This window comes from Triticum aestivum, chromosome 7D, assembly GCF_018294505.1.
Source record: "Triticum aestivum cultivar Chinese Spring chromosome 7D, IWGSC CS RefSeq v2.1, whole genome shotgun sequence".
In the NCBI taxonomy this organism is placed as follows: domain Eukaryota; kingdom Viridiplantae; phylum Streptophyta; class Magnoliopsida; order Poales; family Poaceae; genus Triticum; species Triticum aestivum.
In genome coordinates this window covers 391,898,469-391,909,131 of record NC_057814.1, presented here as the reverse complement: position 1 = coordinate 391,909,131, position 10,663 = coordinate 391,898,469, and positions in this window count along the sequence as shown.

Sequence of the window (10,663 nt, the reverse complement as noted above, 5' to 3'; positions counted from 1 at the left end):
GGAACTTATGTCCGGCCACCAGATGCCGATGACTTAAACCACATAGTTCAACAACCTGGAGAATCAGCCAGAAAATTCTGGACTAGGTTCTTAACCAAAAAGAACCAGATCGTTGACTGTCCGGATGCCGAGGCCCTAGCAGCCTTCAAACACAGCATCCGTGACGAATGGCTAGCACGCCACCTTGGCCAAGAAAAGCCGAAGTCTGTGGCAGCCCTCACGGCACTTATGACCCGCTTCTGTGCGGGAGAGGATAGTTGGCTGGCTCGCAGTACAAACACAGCCAACGAAACAGGCCCCTTCGAGGCCAAAAATAGCACCGGCAAGCTCCGGCGTAACAGACACAAATGCCGAAGCAATGGCGATAACACCGATGACACTACAGTTCACGCCGGATTCAGTGGCTCCAAGTCCGGCCAGCGAAAGAAGCCCTATAAAAGGAGCAGCGGAGGACCATCCAGCTTGGACCGCATACTCGATCGTCCTTGCCAGATACACGACACCCCAGACAAACCGGCCAACCATACTAACAGAGATTGTCGGGTCTTTAAACAAGCTAGCAAGGTAAACCGCAGAAACAAGGAAGGGGAATCGCGGAGCGAGGACGATGACGAGGAGCCCCGGTAGCCGAACACTAGGGGGGAAAGAAATGTCCCCCTCAAGTCAAAACGGTAAACATGATATACGCTACACACATCCCCAAAAGAGAGCGCAAGCGCGCACTTAGGGACGTCTATGCGTTAGAGCCAGTCGCCCCAAAATTCAATCCATGGTCGTCATTCCCGATCACCTTCGACCACCAAGATCATCCAATCAGCATCCGCCATGGCGATTCAGCAGCACTGGTCCTCGACCCAATCATCGACGGATTTCACCTGAAACGAGTCCTAATGGACGGCGGTAGCAGCCTGAACCTGCTCTATCAGGATACAGCACGTAAAATGAGCATCGACCCCTCACGAGTCAAGCCCACGAAGACTACTTTCAGAGGAGTCATACCAGGCGTAGAGGCCCGTTGTACGGGCTCAATAACGCTGGAGGTAGTATTCGGTTCCCCGGATAACTTCCGAAGCGATGATTTAATCTTCGATATCATCCCATTTCGTAGCGGCTATCACGCCCTGCTTGGACGAACCGCATTCGCTAGATTTAACGCGGTGCCACATTATGCTTATCTCAAGCTCAAGATGCCCGGTCCACGTGGCGTCATTATAGTAAATGGAAACACGGAACGCTCCCTCCGTATAGAGGAACACACCGCCGCCCTAGCAGCAGAAGTACAGAGCGGCCTTCTCAAGCAGAATTATAATCCGGCTGCAGAGCCCCTGGACATCATCAAGAGGGTCCGGACCACACTACAACAGGACAGACCGGCTCGTCACGAGCCGAATTAGCAATTTGGCCTCTGTCCTAGCCCCGATGAGGCCATGGCATTAAATACCACGCGTACATAAATTACGCACTCAAAACCCCATGGGTATTTATGGAGGCATAACTTGTTCGCAGTCCACAGTACGGCTTGACCGACCCTGGGATTCGCATGCTTTCACTTTTTCTTTTTTACGGGGTTTCTTCTCTTTTCGAGGTCTACACGGACAACCCGCTTGCAGAACACACCAAGGAGGCAGGGAGCTCTGGCTTACAAGGAAATCCCCAGGTGGTCTCTACTAAACTATTGCCATAATTTCTCGCATGTAGCTCGCCCTTGGTGGCGACGTGTTAAATAGCCTTACTTGCTTATCACATTACTTGTACAAAGTACGCCTCGATGTACTAGCTACTTCACAATGGTGAGTACACGGTAGCGTTAGCTTATTACTTCATTTTCCCATTTCCTCACCTTGGTATTAATTACTCATTGCACACGTACACCATGGTACATATTACTACGCCAGGGGCTTCATTACACCCCACATCACGGCAATAAAAGTCCGAACACTTTTCACAGTATAGTTCGGCACCCCGAACTTATAGCATTATATGCATTGGCTCAGAATCATGTCTTTGGTCAATAGTTGGGTTGCCCGGCTCCTGTGCTTACTACCTTACATTCCGCTACATCGGCTAAGGTAGTAAAGGGAGAACTACTGCGATTGTATCCCGGTTCTTCCGGACGAGCACCTCAGTAGAGAAAGCCGAAAACTAACTGTCATGATGCGGCGAGAGCCGGTCATCTGTTCAAGAGGTTCCAAATCGTTGGAGATTTTTTCCGCTTCTTGCGAAGAATCGGTTCTTCCGATTAGGCGTGTATAACGCCCCTAATTCCGCCTTCCGAACACCAGGGGCTTCGTCAACTTTCTTAATTGTCAAACTCCTATGGCTTAGTGAGGGCGTTAAAGGCCGCATAGTCTGATTGCCTTGTTCGTTGCGCTAAACACCTCCATTAAGGACCAGAATGTGGAGTAAAGAGTGTTTAGATTCATCCCGAACACCCCCGTACTACCTACGTGGGGGCAGAAGCGACGACTGGTCAACCCTCAGATTTAATAAACGGCCGCACAAGAGGTAAAATTTAAATCATAAGCATTATACTACATAACATCCTCGTTCCATATTACAGGACAAGGTAATATACATGTTCTCATGGGAATATAACATCCTTCGAACATTGCTCTGCCACAAGGCGGGACCCCTCCAGAACACCATCAAAATAGTGCTCGGGTCGACGATGCACCTTGCCCTCCAGCGGTCCCTCGGTCATCAGCTTCTTGGCATCCAGCTTCGCCCAATGCGTCTTGACGCGGGCAAAGGCCATACGCGCGCCTTCAATACAGACCGACCGCTTCACGGCTTCGAGCCGCGGACAGGCACTCACAAGCCGCTGCAAAAGTCTGAAGTAGCTGCTAGGTATAGGATCGGCAGGCCACAGCCGGACTATCAGGTCCTTCATGGCTAGCTCTGCCAACCTGTGCAGCTCGACCAACTGCTTTAGCTGGTCGCTGAAGGGCACCGGATGTTCATGTCCCATATGTTGGGACCAGAATAGCTTCTCCGTAGACATCACTTCTTCGGCTCTATAATGCTCGGCAGCATCTGACACATTGTGCAGCAGATCCGTAAACGCCCATGGAAAATCCAAATTCAGGATAAGTACAAGGAAACGTTTCTTCTACATACTTGCTACGCATGGTGACAGACTTACCCGCCGTAATCTTCTTGGCCGCCTGAATTTCCTGGAGGGCGCTTTGGGCTTCGGCTCGCGCATCCTGCACGCTCTGGCGGGCCTTGGCCAATTCAGACTCTTGCGCCTTATAATTACACTCCAAGGACTCAAATCTCTCTACTGCACCCTGGAGCTCTTGCTGCGCCTCACCAACTCGGGCCTCGTGCTTCTCACGCGAGGCGCATTCCTTGGCTGCCTTGTCCTCGGCCTTGGCTAGCGCCTTTTTAAGGGCCCCCACCTCGGTCGCGGCCCCTAATAAAGTTTATGATACTTTAGTCCGGACGGACTACTCATTTTTTCAAAATATACCCACAGGTTACTCCATACCTCGGCTATCCTCCAGCTGCTTCTTCACGAGCACGAGCTCCTCCTCGGCCCGCTCCAGTTTCCGCTTTAGTCCGGAGACCTCCGCAGCATGAGCAGTGGCAGACTGCAGCGATACCTGCTTATTCACATAGACAACTGATGTTAGACTCCTACGATATCCATTCTTGATCCTCTGTTTGGCTTTTCCTCCCGAACACCAAACAAAGCATCAGGGGCTACTGTCTATGCTGTGATATTTTTCCTAACAATCACATTACTTACCTCAAAGCCTGTTAGAAGGCTAGTGCAGGCTTCGGTTAGTCCGCTTTTGGCGAACTGAACCTTCTCTATTACCGTGTCCATAAGGACACGATGCTCATCCACGATAGAGGCGCCTCGTAGCGCCTCCAGCAGATTATCCGGTGCCTTTGGTTGGACAGAGGTCACCGGTGGAACAGGCACATTACCTCCTTGGGGGGAATGCCGATCGCTGGACCCTGGAGCCGTGTAAATCTCCGGAATGGTATCCGGCTGAGGCCCAAAGGTAACTCAGGGCCCGTCACCAGTCCCCATGGGAACTTTTTTCCCCGTATGTCCGGTGGCCGAGGAGTCATCCTGGGACGCCACCCTGATGATCTCCGGAATCTTCCCCCGGCCTGGGAAAGTCTTTTTGGACACCACCTCGTCATCGCCCTTGGGTGAGACAGAATGAGCAGGCGGCGGAGACATCCTAGCCATCTCCTTCGAGTCCAGCGAACCCTCTGTCGAGGATCGCGGGGACCCTTCGCGTGCCAGACTGTAGTGACAAAGTTTAAAATATGTCAATCTTACAAACCAGGAAGGCCAGACATTTGCAGATCCTCGTACTTACGAAGTGGCCCGAGGCTTGGTCCGGCGAGGTCGCTCCGGACTGCTATGAACATCCCACGCGGAGTTATCCGCGAGGGAGCCTCTCCCCCTCTTGGGCACCTCCGCCTCCAAACTCATGGATGCCTCCCTTTTCTTCCTTCCTCCTGCAGGAGGGGAGTCGCTTTCCTCCTCGTCACCATGTTCGGAGGCTGAGGGGTCTGTCTCGTCGTCAGACGAGATGACCAAGGTGCTCCTTCGGCGAAGGCCACTCCTGGTCCCCTTGGCCGTGATTTTGACCTTCTTTTCCGGCACGTCATAAGGCGCCGGAAATAGCATCTCCGTTAGGAGAGGGGTTTCTTCGTCTTCGGGCAGCGGAGCCAGACAATTAATCCGTCCCGCTAGATCGGCCCAGGCCTGAAAAAGAAATTGATAAGAAGGCTTAGTATCCTTCCTCGAAGTATGTCCTTAAAGACTATACCTTGATGGCTTACCGAATTGTCCTGACACCTTAAGCTGAGCCCGCGATCTTTGGTCGAGGGTGGCGGTCTCTCGCTGGCCTTGAAGAGCACTTTCCAGATATCTTCATGCGTCATGCCGAAAATCCTTAGCAGCGTCTGGTGCTTGGCCGGATCAAACTCCCACAAATAACAGGTCCGGCAGTGACATGGAAGGATCCGGCGTGTAAGCATGACCTGGATCACATCGACGAGCTTGATCTTCCGGATTATCATATTTTGGAGGCACGTTTGGAGCCCAGTGATCTGTTCCGAAGATCCCCAGGTCAGGCCCTTCTCTTGCCAGGAGGTAAGCCGCATCGGGACTCAGGATCGGAATTCGGGAGCCGCCGCCCAGTTGGTGTCGCGCGGCTCGGTGATATAGAACCACCCCGATTGCCACCCCTTCACCGTCTCTACAAAGGAGCCTTCGAGCCAAGTGATATTGGGCATCTTGCCCACCATTGCACCTCCGCACTCGGCCTGTTGGCCGCGCACCACCTTTGGCTTTACACTAAAAGTCTTCAGCCATAGGCCAAAGTGAGGTGGGATGCAGACAGAGGCTTCACACACAACTATGAATGCGGAGATATTAAGGACGAAGTTGGGGGCAAGGTCATGGAAGTCCAGTCCATAATAAAACATCAGCCCACGCACAAAGGGGTGGAGAGGGAATCCTAACCCGCAGGCAAAATTCACAAGGAACACCACCGTCTCTTGAGGTTCGGGGGTAGGCACGATCTGTCCCTTGGTAGGGAGTCGATGAACGATCCCCTCGGCCAGGTATCCGGTCTCTCGGAGCTCCTTGATATCTTTCAGCTTCACAGAGGAAGTCATCCACTTGCCTCCCTCTCCGGATCCAGACATGGCTAAATGCTTTTCGGAAATAGGGGAAGATGGGAGCTTCTGCGCTAGAGCTCGAGGACGGAAGGACGGAGAAGGAGGGGGCGTGGGTGAAAAGCACGAATCCTTACCCCCTTATAAAGGCGATGAATATCAGCCCCCCCCCGTTGGTCATAAAATCTGCCTGTTCCCAATGGGTAGTGTCGTGGTTTTGTCACGGCAGATGTCCTAGAAAAAGGACTTAGTCGTGGAGCCATCGCTACGGGTTAGCTTAAAGGGGTTAAAGCGGACAAGGGACGCAAGAGAGTTTTATACTAGTTCGGCCCCTTACGATGAAGGTAAAAGCCTACGTCTAGTTGTGATGGAATTGATGGGGTTTCGATGACCAGGGAGCGAATACGCTTTGCCTGAGTCTCGAGTTATTGTTTGTTGTCCCTGAACCGCCGCCGGGCCGTCCCCTTATATACATGGGTTGACGCCCGTCGGTTTACAGACTCCGAGGCCGGCTCATAATCGTGTCCGGCTCGGTCTCTGCTACGCATATCTTACAATACAAGTTTACATCTCAATATCGGTTTGTGTCTACATGCCTTAAACCGGCTTTGGGCCCTGGGCCTTTGTGAAGCGTCACCGTCTGTCTTCATGGGCTTCAGATACAGATGAACTACTTATGAAGTTAACCCGGCCTCTCCTGGCCGGTTTACGCCCAGTGGTAATATCCCCAACATTAGGCCCCAGATTGATTTGAACTGGTTCATGTCAATCCTCAATACTTGAGAAAATTTCTTCTTCAAAATCTTCACTCAATCTTGTAAACCGCCATGACATCATCTTCTAGGATCTTGGTAAACCGCCGTGACGTCACCTGTCATTAACGAGCCTCCGACAATCGAGTTGACAGCATCACCTTATATCAAAAAATCTGGCTCCTCGATTTTCGCATCTGTCGTTTATCTTCTTATAAATAGGGCCAGGGGGTCTTTCCATTTTCCCCCTCGTGCCTCTTCGCTTCGTCTTCATCCTTGCGACGCCCGAACCTTCGACCTTGGCCGCCGCCGTCAACCTTCGACTGCTGCACCACCCTTGGCCGCTGCATCGACCTGAACGTACCAGAGCTCCTCCGCGCGCCGCCGCTGCTCAACAGCACCCGTAAGTCTCCCCTTTCTCTTACCATAGATCTGCGCTTAGGGTTTCCGTCGTTCATCGGTGTTCGTCGCCGCCCTTCTTTTCCCTTGTTTATATCCGTGGGTTAGATCCAAAAACCACATAGATCTAGTGCTTTAGCAGTTTCAGCACCATAGCAAGATGTGAAACTTGTTTCTTCCTTCTCTTACACCCTTTGAATACCAGATTGGCCGGTTTAACCTTTCAGAAAAAATGATGACCCGGTAGATACCATTAGTCCCCTGTTGAACCGCCAATGCATTACACTGTTCCATTGCCAGACTCCGGTTTACCAATATGCTAGTATCCTCATACCGCTGTATAGTTGTCCACTGTAAATCTTAAACCGGTAATACTCATGTTTCAGATTTTCCTTGTCATAGCTAAACAAGTTTATGAGTGCAATTGGGCTCCCTCTCGAGTAACCAAGGAGCAATTAAACAACCTTGTTAAGACGGGCGCCCTAGCCAAGAAAGATGTCATCCATTGGAGGGTCCCTGGCCCGGAAAATCCTCCTACACCCAAGGATGGAGAAGTAGTCGTGTTTGCTGATCATCTCGGACGAGGTTTTAGCCCTCCCGGTTCAAAAAAATTCCGAGATGTGCTAGCCAATTTTCAACTGCGCCCTCAAGACATCGGTCCCAACTCTGTTACCAATATCTACCACTTCCAAGTATTCTGTGAAGCTTATCTGCAAGAGGAACCTACAGTCGAACTGTTTAGGGATATCTTTCATTTAAACCGTCGCACCGAGTTCTCAGATGGACCCAATACGGAATTGGGCAGAATGGCGGTTCAGAAGAGAAAAGAAGTCACTTTCCCCCATCCCAAACTCCACAGTCACCCTAAAGAGTGGAACCAAACTTGGTTTTACTGCATGGATACCTCTCCATCTGATGAAAACCCCTTGCCGGGTTACCGCCCTGAATGCCTAAGCAACACACACTCGTTTCCTCAGAGGCTGACAACAAGAGAACGGGCCAACTATGCTCCCCAACTTTCGAAGCTTAGAGCCTTCATGGCGAACGGTTTGACAGGAGTCGATCTTGCTCGTTGCTGGATAAGCTGGAGCATTCTGCCCTTAAGACGGCGCCCCGGTTTGATGTGTGAATACACGGGGAGTTTGAAGGATGCTCAGCGGCACATTGACATTCATCTTATAGATGACGAAGTCACTGAGGCTGTAAAGATAATACTGAACGAACTGGAGGCCATCTGTGCGCAAACCGGGCTACTCCCTTTCTGCACCTTCAATAAACCACCAGCTGTAAGAATCATATAATCCTTTGTATCTGAATTTGCTTCTGTCCAGATATTCTCTGAAAGTGCGATTATTTTTCTAATGGGGTGATGATCCGTTCTGGAACAAGAAACCATCACAAGATAAACCGGCAAAACCGCAAGACAAACCGGTCAAGCCAGTTCGTCCAAAGACCAAGGTTGTCAAGAAACCTGCCAAGAGAAGGACCACTGCATCCTCCGATCTACCAGCTGATGACAATGTGCGTAATCCGGAATCAGAGGTAGAACTTGACTCTCTTGGCTTATTTTTCATACATCTCATTGACAATGATTATTATCAGGAAGCAGTCACACCGAGGACGTAGAGGTAACTATTCTTTCCTCCAACTCAGATCCTCTGCCAACGTCAAAAATCCGTCAAGCAAACCGGAAAGTAAAATTTTCTCACCCTCTTGCTTATTTGGATCCAAACTTTCTTTTGAAGACGCAGCAGCACGAAGCTCGCCGTACAACCCAGCACAGCGGCCAGGTAGTTACCTCTGCCGGTTTACTGAACAGTCTGGTTCGGAAACGCCGATCAGAGGTCTCTTATCCCTTTGATACTTCATGCCCAAAAGCAGGTTGTTTTCGCCAGCCTCTTAACCCGTCTGATTCAAATTACCAGGGTACTTCTCACTCATCCTCTGGCGGCTCTTCGGCCACACAGCTTCCACCTCTCAAAACAGTTCCTGGGTGAGTTATGCACATGTCTTTATTCTTGATATGTTATCTTTTCATACTGTACTGATCCTTATGTCTTTCTTTTCGCAGCGCCAAGCCAAGACCCATCAAGAAAGCTCGGTTGAACAAACCGGCTGATGAAAATGTAGCTGCTGAACCGGAAACAACTCCAGATATGGAAGGAACCGATGCTGACGCCATGCTTCATGATCCGCCGCTTCAAGACCATGATTTCCTTGCTGAACAAGTGCAAGTTGATATTACAAGTCATGCAGACCGGCCAACCAGCCCTGTCCGAACTGGTGACAAACCGGTCAGTCCAACGAAGGACACTGATAAACCGCCAACTCCGGCAAGAGCTGCGGATGAACAAGATGATGATGTTATGATTACTGGCACTGGCCACTCCACTCCAGGCAACCCTGTAGCTTTGTCAAAGCATACTGCCAAGGCAAATGGAATGCCGATTTATCAAGTTTCGCCAACCTCAATGTTCAAGATATTCACTCTGGCTTCTTGAACCGTCTGTATACTAGTCGCGACTATGAAGCTAGTTTGGTAAACTTGATGAAGGAGCGATATGAGGTAACTACTGTTTTTCTCCTTTGTCCAATTTCAGTTCATCGGCTCGTAGTAGCTCCCAAGTGACGGTTTATGATACCAATCTAAACCGGGACTTTTGTCATAACTTAACCTTGCCTATTTAGCCTCCAGGGACCGGATTACCTTATTAAGATAAGCCGGTTCCTTATAATTTGCCATACTTCTCTTTCGCCGGTATAGTCCCCAAGCGCCGGTTTAACTTTATAAAGATGAACCGGGACTGTAGAAGAATTCCCATATCAACAGCTTTTTGAGCAAACACACATTATCCCCCAAGTACCAAGCTTAATACTTGTATTGTGTTTGGGACTTGTAAAAATTTCTGAGTAAACGCAAATATGCATTAGCCCCCAAGTACTAAGGGCATAACTTGTTATGTGCTTGGTGCTTCAAATATGTACTGTCAACTCATTATGTATCTGTCTCTTTACAGGCGGAGCTGAGCAAGAAGGAACGCCAAACCGCTGATCTGCAGGGAAACATCAAAACCCAGCAATCTGAAGCCTCCAAAGCGAAGGAAGAGTTGACCCACACTCTAGGCGCTATGGAGAAACTGAAAGAGGGCTTCAACAAAGAGCGGGCAGATTGGGAGACTGAAAAAGCCGCTTTGATAAAAAGGGCTGAAAACGCAGAAGCCGCTCTTAAACCGGTGGTTGACGAGCTGACTGGTGTAAAGCGGCAAGTGCATGCTATGACCTCTGCTGTGTTTGGTAAGCACCCTTCCGTTATGCTTTCAACATATCCTCTCATGCGTTGCCGGTTTACTGATGTTTGTAATGATACAGGAACCCGCATTAGCCATCTGGGCTCAGATGTGCAGAAGAAGTTGAAGGCTGCCTACACGCTGATAGAGCAACTTTATACCGGCGCACAACGGATTATCTGCACCTCTTCGCACAATAAGCCACCCCCGACGTTGATCAAGCATACCTTAGACAGGCTATCTATGATGCCTGCCTGGATAGAAGAGCTGAAGAGATCTACTGCAAGGGCTGGCGCTCTGACCGCGCTAACCCGGGCAAAAGCATGGGTGCCTGATCTTGATCCGACAGACGTGGCTAAGGGCTACCCAAGCTTGAAAGAGGACGGATCAGAATTTTGCACTGAAGATCTCCGCGCCATAAACCGGGAAGTACGTCCACTGGCTTGTCAACTTGCTGAAGAAGCTGATCTTTCACATTATCAGGCGAGTTATGATATCAACAACAAGCGGGTTGCTGCACCAGCTCAAACTCAAAGCCTCATCCCTCCAATCCGTAAGCACACTTATGCCCCTGAT